The following is a 21,590-nucleotide window of genomic DNA, read 5'->3' as shown; positions in this document are numbered from 1 at the left end:
AGAACCCATCATACAGATTTGGGTCTTGGTTGGATGATTTGGGGGTGGGTTTAAGGAAGGAGAGATCTGCTCTAGATTGGATCTCCTCAGGAAGAGTAATTCTCACATAAGATATCTCAGTAAATCTTACTATGGGGGTCTAGAATGAGGATAAAGTTGTAATTAGTAAAGAGGCAGTCACTTTGGCCAAGAAAAGGGGGTGTTTGGTATTTTGTGGGTGACATGTTGACCTTGTTTTTGTCTGTGTTTAGACAAAATTATGGAGTGGCCTTGTTTTGTCTCTCTTTATCACTTGTGTGAGGCTGGTTTTCTTTGAGATGGTTTATGTCTAATAGCGGAATAACATGACCTTGCCGTGACTGTCAGGCAAGCTTCTGAATATCAAGGGCTGCTTGCTTTTTTTTTTCTTTTTCTTTCTCAGTCCTGAACAAGTCGGAAAATGGTGTTCGGGCAGATGGAGACACAAATATTGGCTAGTTTGGAGAACATGACCGGGATACGTGGCAAAAATGGGCTACAGAATTAGCCAGGCTGCCTCAGTCAGTTCTGGATAGCCCTGTGTCAAACCCACTCAGGCAGAGCCTCAGCCCCCACGTTCATAACGATGTGGGTCATCTCCAGAAGTTCCTTCTCCAGCTGCTTTGCAGGCTTATTTCCTCTTCCTGGCTGTTTGATGTTGGAGTTCCTATAGACTCAGCACCACCTTTTCTTCCCACTCGATTTTCTCCCTGAGTTTATCTCCTTCAGTCTTACGGTTTGATTCCTATCAATATGCCAATGGCCCTCAATCTACTTCTCTGGCATACAGCTCTTCTTTTCTCTGACTTGCTTAGTCACCATCTCAGCCTGGATGCTTCAGAGGCACTTGAGCTTAACTTGTCTAAGCCCACACTCATAATCTCCTCCCCAAATTTGATATTTTTGGTTTTCTACAGCCTGACCCTGCTACTTCAGCTCAGCACCCCACACTCCAGCTACACTGACCTGCCTGCGTGGTTCTCATGCGTAATGTCGCTTCCAAGCCTATGCCACTCAGTTACTTCTACCAGAAAGCCTCTTTTATCCTTTATTTTTTTGACATGGAGTCTCACTTTGTCACCCAGGCTAGAGTGCAGTGGCACGATCTCAGCTCACTGCAACCTCTGCCTCACAGGTTCAAGCGATTTTCCGTCCTCAGCCTCTGGAGTAGCTGGGACTGTAGGCACCCACCACCATGCTTGGCTAATTTTTCTATTTTTAGGAGTTGGAGGGGCGGGGGTGGTTCACCATGTTGGCCTGGCTGGTCTTGAACTCCTGGGCTCAAGTGATCCACCCTCCTCAGCCTCCCAAAGTGCTGAGATTACAGGTGTGAGCCACTGTTCCTGGCCCTCTTTTATCCTCTCTTCCTGGCTAACCTTCTCCTCCAAGACCTAGCTGAGGTGTCATCTCCTGCAGAAAGCTGTTTCTGAATGCGTGAGGTTAGGTTGAATATTCCTCAGCTATGTCCCCTTTGTTCCTTTTGTTCCTCTGTCCTAGCAGTTAGTTGACTGATTTATCCTTTCATGGATCTGTTACTGCCACTGTACTTCAAACTCCTTAAGGTCAAGAAAGCTGTCTTACTTATCTTGATATCGTGAGCTTTACCTGTCTTTAGCTACATAGTATATAGGTATAGATAGGTGGGTAGATATGTAGTGAGTCATATAGATACGGATATCTAAGATCCTGAATGAGACTCTAACATAGCATTTAACATAGGTACTGAGTAAATGTTTGTTAAACCGATGATTGTCTAAAGATTCTGTTAGCATTTTTTGTACTCCTGGAATGGCCAGAGCTTTGATAATTTTAGTTGCAAAAGAGTGAGCCAAGTACTTTTTCTGTTGTATTTTGCTATACTCATGAAATACCTCTTGGAGAAGTAGTGGTTTGTTTGAAGTTTGGTAAAGGATGGAGCTTTTTCTATTAAATTACGTGATGTTTTTAGAAATGGTTTATTTTTGTTTCTGATTGATCGCCATTGGATTGTGGCTCCTTTAAGTAATATCTTTATCAGTCAAATAAGCATTTCTCTTTTACCTTCAATTTTTATATATAAATTATTATTATTATTTTGAAACAGAGTCTCGCTCTGTCACCAAGCTGGAGTGCAGTGGCATAATCTTGGCTCACTGCAACCTCCGCCTCCCAGGTTCAAGTGATTATCCTGCCTCGGTCTCCCGAGTAGCTGGCACTACAGGCGCGTACCACCATGCCCAGCTAATTTTTGTATTTTTAGTAGAGATGAAGTTTCACCATGTTGGCTAGGATGGTCTCATTCTCTTCACCTTGTGATCTGCCTGCCTCAGCTTCCCAAAGTGCTGGGATTATAGGCGTAAGCCACTGTGCCTGGCCTTTATCTATAAATCTTAAAAGTTAAGGGCCCTTGAGTAATAGCTGTTCTGCCCCTCTAGTTAAGGAAATGCAAGCCCCTGAATGGAAACCAGGGCTCCTGCCTCCCAATCCCATGTTACTTTCCCTAGACTCAGTTGGATTTCATGAGAGAGGTGGGTTTGAACAAAGCGTAGCGGGAGGTGGGATATGACAGCACTGAGCCTTGTGGAGCTGGGCAGCCTTTTCCTTTTTTAACTTTTTATTTGAAAATAATTACGGATTTATAGGAAGTTATAAAGGTCTGAAGTATTCCTCAGCTAGTTTCCCCATTCTTGCACATATGATAAAATGGAATGGTAAATGCGCACTAGACCTAGTTTCTGGTTTGGATATTGCACTACAGTTATATAGGGCAGAGCAGTGGAGCAGCGCTGACGCTGGCAGTAATCCCTCAGGGAGCAGCAAAATAGAGCCACCCCTGGCCTCACGTAGCTGGCACTGCCAAGGTGCTGGTTCTAGGGCCTCAGTTCAGAGGTTGTGCCTCTATAGACTAGGACATTCATGTAACTCAAATGTGCTCCAAGGGCAGGCTGCTTTCTCTCTGTTGTCACTTGGCAACTTTTCTCTAGGTCATTTATTCCAGCTTTGTGCACAAGGCTTATGATGGGCTCTACTTTTTTTTTTTTCTTTTTGGGACAAGTTTCCCTCTGTCAGCCAGACTGGCATGCAGTGGCATGATCTCAGCTCACTGCAGCCTCTGCCTGCTGGGTTCAAGTGATTCTCCTACCTCAGCCTCCTGAGCAGCAGGGACTATAGACATGCACCACCAGGCCCAGCTAATTTTTTTTTTCTTTTTTGTATTTTTTAGTAGAGGTGGGGCTTCACCATGTTAGCCAGGCTGGTCTTGAACTCCTGATCTCAAATGATCCGCCGGCCTCAGCCTCCCAAAGTGCTGAGATTACAGGAATGGGCCATCATGCCCAGCCATTCTGCAGGTTTTTAGTGCCAGTAGAAACAAAAATAAAAGCAGTAATGATGCCTCCCACAATGAGTGTTTTAGTTTTAACTCTGCAAGCCATTTTCACGTTTGTTTAAAGAAATTTGACATTAGTTTTTCATCAATTTGGCAACAGGGATTGCCCTGGAAGGAGAGCCAGGCCTGGCAGATATATATTGGACAAAGAACACAAAGTTTCCATACTGAAGGGGCATGCTTGCTTTTCTGAATTGCTGGAAATAAAGATGTAACAGAGTAGTAAATCATAAGCAATGCTGTAGTCAGTTTGTGCTAGGCACTATTTCTCAATTTCCTTGGCTGGTCCTCAGAGATACTGTTCTGGTTTACAAGTGTCTGTAGTGGGGATGGTCTCTGTCTCTCTCTCTCTGTGTCTCTCTTTCTCTCTTTATTTCCAGCATCTTTTGTCTGATTCTTAGGCTGAGGCTGTGGGATGTTCCATAAAGGTACACCTTGTTTTGTTATGTTCTTGCTTATGTCTGTTCTGTCATTGAGCGGGGAAGCTGGAAATAAACAACTTGGGGGCTTAGGCAATCAATGGTCCCTGTCCTCTGTAGCTAAGGGCTTACAAACCTTATCACATTAGAGGCTTTTAATAGGGATAAGCAGTGTTTATTAAAAGCTGAAGCCTCCTTAGACTCACCACTCCACACGATAATTGCATTTATATCAATCTTGAGACTCATTAACTTAGAGTCAAGAAAAAAAAATCCCAACTCTTCCTACTATATGGAAGGAACTAATATTAAAAAAATTAGGACTATGACAAGGCTCATTGTATTTTCACCTTGCCCTGGGAAATATGTAAAGGGTTTGAAAGCTAAAAGAAACAGACTAGAAAAACAAAATCTAGAAAAAAAAAATTAGGCATGGTTGATTAAATGGTGAGTTTTGAGTTCTCTATTTTTTCGTCTTTTTATTAAAATAACATGCATCCTTAATAGCGGAATTGGAGTGGGAATGGTGGGAATGGAAAATCTTAATTAGATCTGTGGCAGTGTTTTTTCAGAGACAGGATCTCACTCTGTTGCCCAGGCTGGGGTGAGATGGTGTGATCATTGCTGTAGCATTGAACTCCTGGGCTCAAGCGATCCTCCTGCCTCATCCTTCCAAGGAGCTAGGACTACAGGAATGTACCACAATACCCAGCTAATTTTTATGTTTTAGAGATGGGGTCTTGCTGTGTTGCCCAGGCTTGTCTCAAACTCCTGGCCTTAAGTGATCCCCCCACCTCAGCTTCCCACAGCACTGGGATTACAGGTGTGAGCTACTGTGCCTGGCCCTGCTGCATATTTTATATCCATGATGATTTGGGTATTCTCCCAAGTTTTTCCATCTCTACCTAACAAATAATACTCAACTTGAAAGGCTCTGCAGAAGCTTCTGTGATTCTTCCAACCAGATGATCTTTCTCTCCTCTGAACTACGGCATTGTTTTGTTTACATCGCGAATGACTGATCACATTCCCTTGACATAAACATTGTTTTTAGAACTGTCCTTGCCACTCCCCATTACCCTGGTGAGGAGAGGGATCTCAGCTGACCCTTCTGTTTGTCTCCTGTGATAATTGGTATGGTCCCTTCCATGCAGTAAGCATTTAATAGATATTTGATGATTACGTGAATACAATTCACATTATTTATAACATTATTTACTGAATGCTAGAAAAGTTGTTTTCTGTTTTAATAGTACAATGTAGCCTGGGTGTGAATAGTACAATGAAGCCTGGGCGTGGTGGCTCCTGCCTGTAATCTCACCACTTTGGGAGGCCAAGGTGGGTGGATCGCTGGAGCCCAGGATTCCAAGACCAACCTGGACAACATTGCAAGACTACGTCTCCACAAAAAGTAAAAAAAAAAAAATTAGCTGGGCATCATGTCATGCATCTGTAGTCCCTGCTCCTCCAGAGGCCGAGGTGGGAGGATGGCTTGAGTCCTGGAGTTCAAGACTGCAGTGACCCATGATCGCGCCCTTGCACTCCAGCCGAGGTGACAGAGTGAGACCCTGTCTCCAAATAAGTAAGTAAAAATAGTACTGTGTGATAATGCTGTTGAGGAACATCTTACATGCCACCTTTCCTATAGAGCGAGGTGGGTGTGGCATGAGAAGGTGGTGCCCCGCCCCTCTTTCACAGGTGCTTGCTTCAGTGTAGGTCACTGTTACGTGAGATGGAACTCTGATGGTCTTGTTCCTTGTAGATTTTTGCAATGCAGTGGTGGTAATGTCCGCAATTGTTGCAGCTTCACACGAGTGTATTCAAAAGGATCATATTCCAACTTATCTTTCACATGGAGGCATTTTATGCCTCTCCTAGGCAGCCTTGAACTGAGCCTTGTTATATGTCAGGATAGTAGCATGCAGTCTGAAGAGGGAATCAGGAAACTCCGCTCACCACAGACATCTTGCAGCCTTATTTTGGGAAGAATCTTTTATTGTTTAAATTTTTTTTTTGAGCCTTGGGAATGTGTCTAGTACCAGTAGCTGAAATTAGAACATTAGCGTATTGAATCATATTTTGAGCTACTGGAAAATTGCAATTTAAAAATAACTTAGGAGGTTTTGAGATTTCTCCCAAATGTGCTTGCTGCCACTTGAAGAGTGACTTTGCAGGTCAGAACTTCACCAAGGTGTACCCAGAGTCCTTCTGGTAAGTTGCTGGTGCAGAAAAATGCTTCTGCTGCTTGCAGCCCCATGTGTATAACTATGGAATCTATTGTCCCCAGACCTAATGTCCTCCTCCACTGTGCCAGGACACTGGGCTAAGCATTTTACATACGTCGCCTTTTAAAATCTCCCAGGATCCCTAATGGAATCTGTACCACTTTGTTTAAATGGCATTTTAGAGAGAGTTTTTCAAATTTACTATGGTTTTCTCTTCTTAAAATAAATGGATCTGGAGAGGTAAGAACATGAGTTATTTTGATTTAAAATTTGGAAAGTGCAAATTTAGAGGCAAGAGATGAAGAGTCTCGAGTTCTGAATTCTGGTTCTTACTGTGCTTTCTACCAGCTCTGTACCTGTGTATACACACCAACTATTTATTTCTTGGTGGTAGTTTTCTCATCAGCAAAGTGATGCCCATGCCACATTTCTCTCACTAATATGGTTTTGACCTTAATTTAGCTCACATTGATTTCATATTAACTCTGTTACAGGCACTATGCTGAGTACGTCATGAGGACTCTATAAGACAAGCCTTTCTGTGCTCCTCAGGTCTGGGAGACAAAGGCTTCAAGAAACCAAACAACTGCAGGGCTCAAATGGTCTCACCCTCAGAGCCTGTAATGTCAACCACTGCATTGACTGCTAGGAGAAAGGGAAATACAAGATGTGGAAGCAACTTACAACGTCAGAACAAATGGGCACATGAAGTCTTACCACGACTCAGGGATTGGTAGAGCAGATGCTTGCCTGTGCAGTAATTCGAAGAATGCCAGCAGAGCTCTATTTTCAAAGTCCCCCTCTCTTATCTTCCATTCCTGCAGGCAGAGCAAAGTTTGCAGGTCCATGAAACCAAACTTGTCTTTCTCCTAGAACTTCTCTTGTGTGTGTTCTTTTTCAGTGACAGCTCCATCCTCAGAAATGTACATGTTAAACCCTGGCGCTATTCTTCTTCTTCTTGTTTTTATTTTTTTTGGAGACGGAGTCTCGTAGTGTGATCTCGGCTCACTGCAGCCTCCGCCTCCCATGTACAAGCAATTCTCCTGCCTCAGCCTCCTGAATAGCTGGGATTACAAGCGCACACCACCATGCTTGGATAATTTTTGTGTTTTTAGTAGAGATGGGTTTCTACCATGTTGGCCAGGCTGTTCTCAAACTCCTGACCTCAAGTGATGTAGCCACTTCAGGCTCCCAAAGTGCCAGGATTACAGACGTAAGTCACCGTGCCGGCCCCCTGGGCCCTACTCTTGATGGATGGCTTTTTTTTCTCCTCATATAATTGGTGTACTTCCTCTGTCTTTAGTGCTGTAGCCTGGGTTTAAGTCTTGGCCTTTATTTAGAACATTGTAATAGCCTCATATCTAGTGTTCCCAGTGCCAGTCTTTCCTCTCCAATTCATCTCAACACTGCTTATTTGCTAAAATTCAATTCTGATCGTGTGAGTCTGTTGTTTAAAATCTTAGACAGCTGGCTAGCCGTTACCTATAGGATGAAATTTCATCCTATCAGTTTCAATTTTCTGCCTTGAAATGAGGGCCCTTTGCTATGATGTCTTCCCCCACACCTCCCTTTTGCCCTTACGCTCCAGGACGCTGTGTTGAAAGGGCATTCTGCATTTCCAGATTAACCTATCAGTGCTTTTCCTCATGGTGAACACACATCTGCGAAAGCACCTCTGCAGATTATAGAGAAGCCATGTGTCATGGTGCTTAAGAGCACAGACAACACCGGACTAGAGACCCCGATTTGCTGTGGCATTTGGACATGTTAATAACCTCTGTCTCAACGTCCTTGTCTGTCTGCAAAATGGTTATAATATTAACAGAACCTACCTCATAGGAGGTATGAGAAAGTTAAAAGGAAGATGGAGATAGCATGGGGTTATAATTATGAGAGGAAAGTCTACTGAAAGAGAATGGAATGTTTTAAGACTGATGCAGAGGGAACAGATTAGTGGAATGTTCAACAGTGTTAAACTGTAAAACTTGGATTAAGTAATTGTCGTGTGGCGTCTATCTGTGCGTAGAAACAGGACAATTTCTACTGTGCGTACATTTCTTTACAGGCATGAAATCTTGAAATGTTTTTTAGCTAATGCCATAATAATCAGTTAACTCCCTAGTAGAGATTGCTGACTACAAGATAGGATTGGCGGCAGGCGCCAGGAGTGAGGGACTCCAGGAGAGGGACTCATAGGCCTGGGGAGGCTGGAGCTACAGCCTTAAAAATATTGTCTGCAATATTATCTGTAGGTGTTACTTTTACCAAAAATAACAATGCAGCTTGCATTTATGTGTTATTGGGCTTCCTCTTGTTATTTTTCCCTACATTTTTTATTCCATTTTTCTGTTCTGATAGATGGCACAAAGAGAGAAGCCTTGGTTGATGTAGCTTCATGGAGTTTCTAAAATAATTCTGCACAATACGTGCATTCTGCAGTCCCGTTCTATAATAACCACTTTCTAAAAGAAAGTCCCTCATTTGTGTGCTCATATCTTTTTGTAGGTGGGGAAGGAAGAGGAGAGCTGAGAGGAGTTAGGCTGTTTATTTTGTCTTAACTAAAAGTAACAGTTTCATTCTTAACCCCTCTCACCTAGAACATGCCAGCAAAACACCTCCATGAACTCATCAGAGTGGGTGCCGGCATTGCCACAGTGAGTGCCGGCACCTTTCAGTTTAGGAATGTTCCCAGGTATCCTTCCTTAGGGACTGTGCTGGTGGGGAATGAGGAGGCCACTGTGCAGACTCCATTCTTCCATGATGCCTGTGGCAGACCAGGCTTCTCCATCATGCTGGCTGGTGCCTAGGACTGTGGGTGGAGAGACCAGAATGCCACCCCTGGGAGAAGGGAGCATACAGCAGCCATTAGGTGACTGCAAGTGCCCAAGAAGACAAGCTTTAATTACTAGGTTGTCACTTTTGGCACCAAAGCAGAGTGTCTCACCCAGGGGAGCCTGAGATGGAGAGGAGGGAGAGTGTCACACATATCCTCCAACTCTTGCCTTCAGATCAAAGCATGATTTGGCACTTCACGAGACAGCTATCGGCACCAGTGATTCCGTTTAGAGGTGATGTTTTGTCCTATTTCCAGGGTTCCCTGCTGCGTGTTTTCTCAACTTGGCTGCTCTTTCTCTTTTGCCCTGCTGTGGACATCGCCTTCCCCTGTGCTGGTGTTGTTTAATTCTCTATATATTGAAAAGCTCTGTCTACTTTTTGCAACATAAGGCTGATTGAAGCAGATCATTGTGGTGGTGCTTCAGGATATGGGGGCCTACTAGCTGTGTGGGCAAGTCACCCAGCCCTGCTGAATCCTGGTTTCCTAGTCTAGGAGAACGGGGATCAACAACTCGTAACTAAAGTTATTATGAGGTTTAAGTGAGACAACAGGTGATGGAGAAGGTCCAAGGATTCTCCAGCAGTACTTGGTAGACCCCCACCCCCAGGGCTGCCCGAGAGGACTAGGTCACTACCTTAGACTCAAAGTGAACACTTTTACCCGTATCGTTTAATGAATTGGGCTTTCCATAATGTTTGTTCTTGGAGAGCTGTGTCTAAAGAATGTTTTAAAACCATCAGCTGGTACCTGGTCAAGGCATTGGGTAAATATTGTTTCTCATCGTCAGTTCCCCCCTTCTACCTGCTCATAATGTACAAGGATCATTTTATCAGGAAGGAGAGAGCTTCGTTTTTCTTCTTTCTGTGCTTCTTTTCACTGTAAATAAATAAAATTGAGCCTGTTTCGCTAATGGAGCCACCTTAGCCTTCCCAACACAGAGTGTGGTGATTCACCCCTCTGATCGTGCCTTGTGGCTGATGTCTACACTCAGCACCTCTGCCTGCAATCTGCTTAGGGCCTGTGCTGATGGCCTAGCTGGAAGTGAAGCAGCTACATTGTCTGGGGTATATACCCTGGGGCTCCTTGTGGTGTACCAGGAAAACTGAGGACACGGACACACATGAGGAGTTTAGGAGCAGAGGTTTAATAGGCAGAAGAGAAAAAGAGAAACAGCTCTCTCTACAGAGAAAGGGGTCTCAGAGCAGAAAAAGGACCGAGTGGCAGAGACTGCACAGGATTTTATAGTCTGGTTTGAGGAGGCAGTCTCTGATTTACATAGGGCTCACAGATTGGTTTGATCAGGTGTGATGTTTACATAGTGTGTGGGGAAGGTTGGTCACCCCACCCTAATATTATTATGCAAATAGCTTTCCAGTTGATTGGTGCCATTTTGTCTGGTCCTTACAGTACAGGTTGCTGATAAAGAGAAGGGAAGATGGAGCTGCCATCTTGAACACTTCTAGTCCTTATTTCCTGCTGATAATCATCCATGCAAACTCCCAGCTTGTTTATGTATGTCTGGGGCTCGACTTTTCAGGCTGCTCTTAGTTAGAAAATGATTTGGGGCTGCTTTTCATTTAAAAGAAAGCCTTACTGAGGACTCCCATACCCTTACTATTTGCCTAAGTGATTGCTTCTTAACTCCTGTATCAGAAAGTATTTGGCTGGGGAGTGTTGCTCATTTTTAAATTAGTCCCCTCTTTGTTAATTAACAGCATGCATTTCTCTGGAAGCTGTGTGATGCTACCTCAGACCCTGATCTCTCCAGGTGCTTACTTTCCTGAGTCTTGGAGTCTCCCCAGTGCCAGGGCTGGTTTCTGCCTGCACAGGAGAATGTTAGTTTGACACATGGCCATTACATGGGCATCTACTTTTGCAGTGCTCTGGAGGAAAGAAGAGAGAACTGAGTGTGATATGGTTTGGCTGTGTCTCCACCCAAATCTCATCTTGAATTGTAGCTCCTATAATTCCCACGTGTTGTGGGAGGGACCTGGTGGGAGATAATTGAATCATGGGTGTGGTTTCCCCTATAATGTTCTCCTGATAGTGAATAAGTCTCAGGAGATCTGATGTTTTTGTCAGGAGAAACCCCTTTGGCTTGGCTCTCATTCTCTCTTGAGTGCTGCCTTGTAAGACGAGCTGTTCCCCTTCTGCCATGATTGTGAGGCCTCCCCAGCCATGTGGAACTGTGAGTCCATTAAGCCTCTTTTTGTTTATAAATGACCCACTCTCGGGCACGTCTTTATCAGCAGTATGAAAACAGACTAATACACAGTGTTTGGCAGGAGAACCTTCCATAGTGATCAGTTTAACCCTTCTAGAGATATTCTCTTTTTCTTCTTTTTTTTTTTTTGAGATGGAGTTTCACTCTTGTTGACTATGCTGGAGTACTGTGGTGCAATCTCGGCTCACGGCAACCTCTGCCTCCCAGATTCAAGTGATTCTCCTGCCTCAGCCTCCCAAGCAAATGGGATTACAGGCATGTGCCACCACACCCAGGTAATTTTGTATTTTTAGTAGAGATGGTTTTTCTCCATGTTGGTCAGGCTGCTGATCTCGAACTCCCAAACTCAGGGGATCTTCCCACCTCGGCCTCCCAAAGTGCTGGGATTACAGATGTGAGTCACCATGCCTGGCCTTCTTTTTCTTCTTTCAAAGAACATTTCTTAGTTGCTTAAAAATTCTACTTGCCGTGATGCTTTTTAGTTGAGATGCTTCGAACTTGATATGTGAGTATAAACTCCTGGCGTCTTACACCCACATATCAGGTTTGAGGCATCTCAACTAAAAACCAACCACCTCTCCAGGTGGGCAGTGGGTCATGGCCAAAGTAGGGAATGGAGAACAGGAAATAAATGTGGCTGCAGATTCCAGCTGGAAATGGAAACTCCAGGAGCAAAGGCAGCACTTGAACCACTGAGACTGCCGGGGCCGCTGTGTTCACCTCGATCCCCAGAAAGCAGCCACTTCCAGCATCTCACCCCCTCCTGGGGGCTCCCATCATGGAAGCCTAAGGGCCAGGCCCAAGGAGTAATGGGTGACATTTCCCCAGCCCGCCCAGAGCCTGGTCTGTGGAGGCCACACGGCTGGAGGGTCTGGTGGAATCACTTAGAAACACTTGAATGTTGCGAAGATATTCTGCCTGGCCCTAGTTGCAGGGACAGAGCAAGGCTCACACCGGGATGGGGATTATTTGTCAGGATAGTGTGAGTTTGCCTAGCTGTTGAGAGATGTGTAAATGCAAATCACAGCTACATGGGGGTACAAAACATTTTAACTAGGGAAGCAGTGATTCATGCCACGTTTGAGAGGCCAGGCAAGCTCATAAATAATATTTATGAGTTCAGAAACAAGAAAAATTGGACACGCTGGGTGTAGAATGAGGAGCAGGTCTCAGCAAGCAGTTCGAGATTATGAAGCGGGTTGAACAGTATAGCGTAGTGGGTAAGAATCAGACGGAGCTGGGTTTGAAGCTGGGCTCTGCTACTTGCCAGCTGAGCATCTGGGTCAAGTTACTTCATTGCTTTAAGCTTCAGTTTCTGTTTCTTTAATGGGGATAATAAGATGTAGCTCATAGGATTGTTTTGAGGATTAAATGAGATAATATTTGTGAAGTGCTTTGTATGATGTCTGGCCCCAAAGTAAATGCTCACTAAGTGCTTGTAATTATGAACGGGGGGGGTGTTGGAAGGCTGGTTTCATGCAGTTCTCAGTTTGGGGTGAGAACCGGCACCAAGAGCCCCAAAGGACTCCGGGAGTCAGGTCTCCCTGCGGGGTTTGGCAGGTGACTCAGCCCCACATGTGTGCTTGAGATGTCTTACAGCTGGAAGAAGCATCTTTATTCTGTACACCTGGCTTGAGTAGCATCTTCTTATGCCAGTGTCCTGCCCTCATTGCACCTTCTGGGGTCCATGACCACCACCCATGCCAACTACCTGCCTTAGGTCTTCCTGAAGCAAGGGTGGCGGTTGTAAGGAATGGGACTAGACGGTCTGGCATAGACAGGAAGCCCCTCTCCATCAAGCCTCCTCTCTAAAGGTTTGCCAGCAAATTGAAAATCAAAATAAAAAAAAATAGGACTTGGGTCTGTTTCTTGACCTTTTGGTGCTTGTGGTTGTGATCAGTGTGCTTTCATTTTCTGATTAGCAGGTGCCAGTTTCTTTTTGCCACATTTCCCTTTTTCTGCTTCAAGGCAGGGAAATTGAATCAGAATTCTTTTACTTATTTATTTATTTTTTTTGATTTACACTTATGTGTTTATTCTCAGTTGCTTTTCTATTGAGAATTCTTTTAAAAAACCAACGAGGAGTTGAGGGGATGGAGGATACCTCCCAACTAGGGAATTCCTGACTGTGAAGTCATTTGCAAGCCCATTCCCCTGGGCTGGGTCAGTGCTGGTCCCTGGAGAACACACCCTCTGAGTCTGCAGATAGGGGGACCTCACAGGGAAGACTCAAGGAGCATCTTGAAGGCTGAGCCTAAGTCTTTTGGGTGAGGAAGGAAGGGAAGTGGGTTGTGGGTGGAGTCCTGGCAGTTTGGTCACATGGCCTGACAGCAGGTGCTGGGGACCTGAGATAGAGATAGTGGGGTTCAGAGGCAGGAAAGGACATGGCCTGACAGCAGGTGCTAGGGACCTGAGATAGAGACAGTGGGGTCCAGAGGCAAGAAAGGCACTCTGAGACTGGGTTCCCGAAGGAATGGGGGATCAAGGCATGATCCTGGCACTGGGGACCTGGAATCAGTTGTGGCAAGAGCCCTGCCCCAAGGACACTTGTAATGCAGTCAGAAGATCAACTACTGGAAACCTGGAGCTAGGTATCTGTGGGCTCCAGGATGGTCCATCAGGGTGAGACAATATTATTTAAAAATATTTTATGCTTTATTATTTTAGATATATTGTAAATACATAATACTATATTATAAAGCTTATATTTAATATTTTATTTTTATTTTCTTTTGGAGACAGAGTTTCACTCTGTCACCCAGGCTGGAGTGCAGTGGAGTGACCTCAGCCCACTGCAACCTTCACCTCCCAGGTTCAAGTGATTTTCCTTCCTCAGCCTCCCAAGCAGCTGGGACTACAGGCACGAGCCACCATGCCAGGCTAATTCTCTTCTGTATTTTTTTTTTTTTTTTTTTGGTAGAGACGGGGTTTCACCATGTTGGCCAGTCTGGTCTCAAACTCCTAACCTCAAGGGATCTGCCCACCTCAGCCTCCCTAAGTACTAGGATTATAGGCGAGAGCCACTGTGCCTGGCCTGTATATAATTTTTAAATAGATACATGTATATATATATAATCTCTGTTCAAAAGTCATATGATGCCTGAAATGTGCTATTTATGTTTAATTAATGTTTGGAGATGGCTGATCTTGAGTATTGAGGAAAGAGGAGGAAAAGCAGCAAAACTGCTAGGGCCACCAAGGCAGCTGCCCACACAGATTGCTGTCTGTGTGAAACCGGAGCTAGTACCTTTGCTAAGTAGCTCGGTGTCAGGGCTGGAGGGGGTCGGGGAAGAAGGCTTCAGATCCTTCCACAGCCACCTCCAAACTCTTGGCATTGGAGGGGGTCGGGGAAGAAGGCTTCAGATCCTTCCACAGCCACCTCCAAACTCTTGGCATTTAATTGTTGACTCCCTAGTGGGACCCCTGTCCTCTCACTGGGATTTGGCTCAAGCACCTCTTAGGGCATACACAGTAATACTGATCTGCTTTAGTTGCTGTCAGGAACGTAGCTGAAGATAAAGCACTTGGCCCATAGATAGATGCTAATGAAAGTCTCAATGGAAAAAAGAAACCTGCATTCCAGAAAGATCTCTCGCACCTGAAAACCTTGCTCTGAAACTTCTGGGTGGATGTGGTTTGGGGAGATGTGAGCTATTATGCTCATTTTCAGGTCATTTTGGCTTCTTTGAAAGTATAGTTATGTGATGTGTAACATTTTGTCAATGGACCGAATACATGTGGGTGGTTCTATAATTATATTACTATATTTTTACTGGACCTTTTCTTTGTCTAGATGTGTTTAGATACACAAATACCATAGTGTTACAGTTGACTGCAGTATTTATTATAGCCACATGTGGTACAGGTTTGTTAGCCTAGAAGCAATAGGCTATACCATATGGCCCAGGTGTGCGGTAGGTCTACCGTCTAGGTTTGTGAAAATACACTCCATGATCTTCACACAACAACAAAATTGCCTGATGATGCATCTCTCAGAGCATTTTCCTTTCATTAAGCAATGGCATAACTGTGCCTCAGCCCTAAACTAATTAAGTGTGTATAAGAGATAGATTATTGTGGATTCTAGCAGTTGTAGGTGTTGGTTGTATATACTCATTTTCTTTAACAGCAGGCAGATGGCACAAAATACATACATATATATATATATATATATAGAGAGAGAGAGAGAGAGAGAGAGAAAATTCTATGAACAGAATGTACTGGGTGTAGGAATTGGGAGCGTTAGGGTCTTTCAATCATTATCGTGGCTTTCGTGTGTCTTCCTTTACATTTTGCGGTATTTTCCTTTGACGTTAAGACCTTTGCTGTCCTCTTTTCTCCCACATTGTCGCTATCCTCCTATGTCCTGGGTGCTACCACCCACCTCTAATATTCAGTGTCTAGTGCATGGTCTGGGTAGGAGATGATGGAGCCTTGAGTAGGGTGGTGGTGGAGGTAGAGATGCAAGAACTGATTTGAGATACTTTTGGAAGAGGAAGCATGTTGACATGGTGATAAGTCAGTGGCAGAAGATGATGGAGAAGGAAGGGCTAGGGATGGTTTTCCCACCTCTGGCTTAAGCAGCTTGGTGGGTTGTGCTGCCGTTGGCTGCAAAGACAATGACTGGAAGGGAAGCAGAGCTGCTGTGCTTCATCACTTCTCAGTTAACTTGGCCCGTGTGCTGTAATAGTCAGCTACTTCTACACAACACACCATTGTTGACTCTGGTTTCCGGAAACAGTGTTCCTCTGTTTTAACTTTACAGATTTCCTAAAGTCCCTGACACTTAAAAAAAACATTTTTGGATTAATGACCACTGTTTAAGAATAAAATCTCGGAGGGCTTTGGTAGAAAGCATATTGGGCTTCAAGTCAAAGATGGGTTTGAGTCCCATTTCTGTATCTTGCAGGTTGTGTGGTTTTAGACAAGTCGCATAACTTCTCTGAGCCTTATTTTCTCAAACGGAGAACTGATTATAGTAATATATTTCTGATGTCACAAGATTATTGCATCATAGGAGATAAGACATATTAAAACATTTTATAAAATGAAAAATAGTGTATGGTTGAGAGAGAGCATTTTTATGTAAATCTGAAGTCTGTGACCCTGTGAATTAGTTATCTATCTGTTGGAATGTAATAAATTATTCCAAAACTTAGCTTAAAGTAACAAACATTTATTATCTCACAAGGTCTTAGGGTCAGGAGTCTGGGAGCAGCTTAGCTGGATAGTTTTCGTTCAGGGTTGCAATCAAGCTCTCTGGTTGCAGTCATCTCAGGCCTTAACTGTGGCTGCAGAACGCATTTTCAAGCTCTTTCAGGGGGTTGCCGGCAGGCCTGCCTCTGTTCCTTGCTAGCTGTCGGTCAGCTGGAGGCTTCAGTTCCTCATCCATGGGCCCCTCCACAGGGCTGCTCACAACACAACAGCTTGCTTGGGAGAGAGGGCACCCAAGACAGAAGCTGCCCCCTTTTACAACTTAATCTCACAAGTGCCATACCACTTCTTCTGCCATGTTTGTTGGTCACTGATATGTTTTGGTTCTGTGTCCCCACCCAAATCTCATTTTGAATTGTAATCCCCAGTACTGGGGGAGGGACCTGGTGAGAGATGATTGGATCATGGAGGGCAGATTTCCCACTTGCTGTTCTCATCATAGTGAGTGAGTTTTCGCAAGATCTGGTTGTTTAAAAGTGTGTAACACTTCCCCCTTCTGTCTGTCTCTTCTGCTGCCATGTGAAGATATGCTTGGTTTCCCTTCCACCATGATTGTAAGTTTCCTGAGGCGTCCCCAGCCATGCCTCCTGTACAGCTGTGGAACTGTGAGTCAATTAAACCTCTTTTCTTTATAAATTACCCAGTCTCAGGTAGTTCTTCATAGCAGTGTGAGAACAGACTAATACAGTCACTCACATCAAGCCCCCAGTACAGTGTGGGAGCAGACACACAGTGGTATGAATACCAGGAGGCAGGGACCATTGAGGGCCATCTTGGAACCTGGCTATCACACCCTGCCTACAGGAATGCAACTGGGGTAGAGGGAATTCTAAATGAAGCCATATGTTCAAATAAAGTTTACAGTGCTGACTTTATATCCATTTTTGAGAGCATTTGAAAACTCTGAATAAGAATCCTTTCCACACACCTCCAGGATGGTATGTTTATCCGAGAGATATGACTTGAGTTTATGTTCTGTTGGTACAGCTAATCCTTTGACTGAAGGTTAGTTTGTGCCCTTGCTGTCAAAGAGCTGATTGTATGTGCCCAAGTGGAATAGACTCGCACTGCGGCATTAGGGCTTTGGTCTACCACTTCCTGACCCCATAGACACTGCTTGTTTTTTTCTCCATCAAGCCTTTTGGCTGTGTCTGCATACGGGGTGGAGATGTCTTGCAGAATTTATTGCCACTCCTTGAATAGTTTCCTTTATCACTTACAAGGCCTGTCATTGTAGCATGTAGTGCTGCCTGCCCTGGCCTTGCCATGAAGCCACTGTCCTTTCTGCCTGCTGCTGACCCTGACAGCGTGTCATCAGCAGGGCTTGTCCTTGAGTCTTTCTTGGTTTATGAGCTTCTTGTGGACATTAGTAGGCATATCTTGGCAGAGTACACAGCTCTCGTGACCAAAACGTTCACTGAAATCTGCAGAGTGAAATGCTTACACTCAAACTGAGAGCAACTTCTGTCCTAGTCATAGAAATCCCGGTATGCACTGGCCACATTTCGTTTAAGTCTTAGGCTGTGAAACAAACCTGACCTGCCTTCGTTTTACCTTCTGAGATGAAATGGTAAACAGTACCTGTAACTACTTGGATATCTTATCTTGACAAATGTTGATGACACATAACATTTATCTTAAACTTCTGTCGTTTTAAAATGTATTATATTTGTACTTTTCAGATCCTCCCATTTCCCACTCCTCACCCATACATTTGGTCGGTGGGAACATGACATTAACACTTTATATCTATTTTAATGGTGTTTGTCTGTTTGGGGCTCAGATTATAGTTATTTGAAAGGACGTTAGTTCCTCTACAAGCTAGTAAGTTTGCTGAGGCTGGGATTTGTTCTTGGTTCACCTTTTCATCTCCTGGAACTTTTTATACAGTGCATTGAACATACTGAGTGCTTAGTGCCTATTTGTTGTATGGATGAATAAAGACAGAATCCTAGATAGAGTGGACTGAGACTGTCGTCTATTGTTTGTTCATTGCTGTGTTATTTGGAGGTTGTTTCTGGGTCTCAGATCAGAGTGAGTCCTGCAAGCGTTGCTCTGCAGGGGTGTTTTGCCTTCACAGAAGACCATGAAGAAGCCTTCTCCTGTTGTTTTGTCTCCCAGAGATTGTAAGAATGGCAGGAAAGGCGTTGCGCTTGGATATCTCCTTCATTCTAATCAAGAAATCCACAGTTTCAGACGTGATGCATCACAGTTCCATCCCTGGGGGTTTGGCCAGGAATAGGAAAGTATTAGGCAAAACAATTAGTAAGGATGAACATTTAAAAATGGCAGTGTCAAGAAACCTGATGAGCATAAGGATTTTCTACAATTAAAAAAACAAAAAATGGGAATTATGTATCTCCCTTCTTCCAGGGGTCCTAAAATTTGTTGTTGACAGGGACTCCTTGCTCCCTACTCTCTCTGTCCCACAGCCACCCCCAAGAGATTGAGCTGGTCTAAAAATGTGGGTGCCTTTCTAAGTTCTTAAAATAGTAGCTCAATGCTGCTGTGATCACATAAAGCTGTATTTTCACTGTCATCTCTAACTTCTAGTAGTGTTTGGTAATTACACGGTGCTTTCCATCTGCAAGTCTGTGAACATATAAATTTTAACTCTTTAATTCTCCCACTGTTGCTCAGAGAAGGAGATTGCACAGAGCTTTTGTGGCTTAGGTATGTATTGGTCCAGTTATGTCTCATCAAGGTGTTTTTTTCCTGAAGGTGGCAGAGGTGGTGACACCCATTTTTTTTTTTTTTTTGAGACAGAGTCTTGCACTGTTGCCCAGGCTGGAGTGCAGTGGTGCAATCTCAGCTCACTGCAACCTCTGCCTCCGGGTTCAAGTGATTCTCATGCCTCAGCCTCCACATTAGCTAGGATTACAGGCTGCATGCACCACGATGCCTGACTAATTTTTGTATTTTTAGTAGAGGTGGGGTTTTACCATGTTGGCCAGGCTGGTCTTGAACTCCTGACCTTAAATGATCTGCCCGTCTTGGCCTCCCAAAGTGCTGGGATTACAGGTGTGAGCCACCGTGCCCGGCCAACACCCACTTTTAAGAATGATGTTTTGTGCTACCGAAGGAAAAACATGAAGTCTTCACAGAAGCAAGAATCCGAAGGGTAAAAGCCTCTCCTGACTTCAGGAAGCAGATACTCCCAGCCTCTTCAGTATAACCAGTTTTTAAGCTTTTGATTACAGATGAGATTGCTGGAACGGTTCAGAGATATTTTGTCTGTTAAAGAATGGAATTTTGTTTCCAACACATGTTATCTGCTTCTGACATTTCAAAGGAAAAATTCATCGCTGCCTCCTTGGCAGCAGTTCTTATGACTTTTTGTTATTTCTATTAAAAATGCCCATCCTTCCTAAAAATCTGTCTTTTCCACTTTTTCTTCTTTTCTCCAAAGAGTGGAATACCAAATAACTTTGAAATTTATACTAGTGAATTTCAAAAGCCAAACTAGAGATCTTGAAGAAAATTATAGAACAGAACAAAAAGATATTCTAGTTTTAAATTTTCAAATCACAGATTTAGTTTTTAAATAGTGTTCAGTTAACCAACATGATTTTCATCTTTTATGCAAATACAACCATTTTATTAGAAAACCCTGAGAGAAAAACAGCATAATTTAAGTTTCCACAACACAACAAAATGTGTTGACTATTCCATTTTTGTTTCTTGATTTGCTTGTTGTGTCTTTAACGACAATCTTTTTAAAGTAGGAGTCTTGAAAGTGGCAGAATAGCACGATAACATGTCTTCACTGGTAATTTAATACTTGGATATAATGAGTTTATCTAAGAGACTTCATTAGAAACAGCAAGGTGCCTGAACACCAAAGCTGAGCTGTTTTCAATCACAGAATTACAGTAATTATACAAATCCCAAGATTTTCATCAGATGGTAAAGTCTTCCAGGGCTAAACATGCACTTTAAACTTAGCACTAATAACTGTGTGTTGTTCTGAATTACAGTAGAGAGAATCCTTGGGCTGAAGGAAATATTAGAATGTTAAGTGTTGAATTTCTCAGAAAAGTTGAGAAATAAACTATTTTGATAGCATAGTGATATGACTAAGAGGCACATCTCCAGGGTAATAGAAGAGGAACTGTTGTGTAGACATAGTGCATAGCAAGTGAATATTCAAGTAAAGGAGGTTGTTAACATTCTGTCTTTGAGAGGAACATCTCTCTCTTTTCTCCCAAGGGTCCTGAACGTGCGAATTGACTGGGCTGAGCTCTTCTTCTCATCGGTAAATAGGATAGACTACCAGTAAATGAGATGATTATTGGCCCAGAATCTGGCTTTCTGAGTCGGGTGAAGACTATATAAAGAATAATTTAGTTATCATGAGGATTACTTAAAATGACAAGTTTTTATAAAATGGCAAAGGCATGATACCCTCAGGGAGCTTGTTTGTGAGTGAAGTGATATAGAAAGATGCATCTAGGAGGGCCGGGCACGGCGGCTCACGCCTGTAACCAGCACTTTGGGAGGCCGAGGCGGGCGGATCACAAGGTCAGGAGATCGAGACCATCCTGGCCAACATGGTGAAACCCCGTCTCTACTAAAATACAAAAACATTAGCCAGGGGTGGTGATGCGTGCCTGTAGTCCCAGCTACTCAGGAGGCTGAGGCAGGGGAATCGCTTGAACCCAGGAGGCAGAGATTGCAGTGAGCAGAGATCGCGCCACTGCATCCCAGCCTGGCGATGAGCGAGACTCTGTCTCGACAAAGAGAAAAAAAGAAAGATGCATTTAGGAAGGTTTCATTAAAATGTCCCTAGACAAGAAATTCTATTTGGTCTATTTTCCATTAATCATTCTTTTTTTTTTTTCTGGCTAAGATGGGTAGGGGAAGACAAGGAAAAGGGATTAAGGAAGGAGAACATCTGAAAAGGAGTGTGCTGTGGAAATGTCCATGATGAGTGGAGGACCAGGAAGGGTGACCCCAGGGGGAAATGGAGAAGGCAGGCAGACTGGCTTCTCATTTGTTGAGATTGAGAGTTGAGGTGCAGAGCATGTGAAAAGCCCTGGGACCCGTCTGAGTATTTCTTATGAACTATCAGGACACAGAATTCCTCATAGACACTGGAGCAGAGATATAACTGGGATTTGGGTCCCAACAGGACAGTATTTCTGAATCTGATCTCTCTTCTTCTCCCAACCTCATCCCTTCTATGATAAATTCATCTCCTGTCTGTAAGCAGCATCAAAGAGTTAGCTGGAACCATTGTCCCCTGATCCCTTCTGGATGTGTTACCGTCCACATTTATTATTTGTAT

The 21,590-nt window shown here is 43.8% G+C and overlaps 1 protein-coding gene across 25 annotated transcripts in view; it reads left to right on the top strand.

Annotated features, from left to right (window-relative positions):
• The window catches only part of CSGALNACT1 (chondroitin sulfate N-acetylgalactosaminyltransferase 1), a 353,523-nt gene that overhangs the window by 229,302 nt on the left and 102,631 nt on the right, over positions 1–21,590 (top strand). For 4 of the 25 annotated variants that reach the window (XM_054656580.2, XM_063816893.1, XM_054656577.2 and 1 more), the window contains one exon: positions 11,222–11,364. The exons of the other annotated variants lie outside the window; for them this stretch is intronic. The gene's annotated coding sequence lies outside the window, so the exon portion shown is untranslated. The remainder of the gene's footprint in view (positions 1–11,221; positions 11,365–21,590) is intronic. 25 annotated transcript variants of the gene reach the window in all.

The sequence above is a fragment of the Pan troglodytes genome, chromosome 7 (assembly GCF_028858775.2).
Source record: "Pan troglodytes isolate AG18354 chromosome 7, NHGRI_mPanTro3-v2.0_pri, whole genome shotgun sequence".
NCBI classification, from domain to species: domain Eukaryota; kingdom Metazoa; phylum Chordata; class Mammalia; order Primates; family Hominidae; genus Pan; species Pan troglodytes.
Note: the sequence above shows the minus strand (reverse complement) of the source record. Positions and strands in the feature narration are given on the sequence as shown.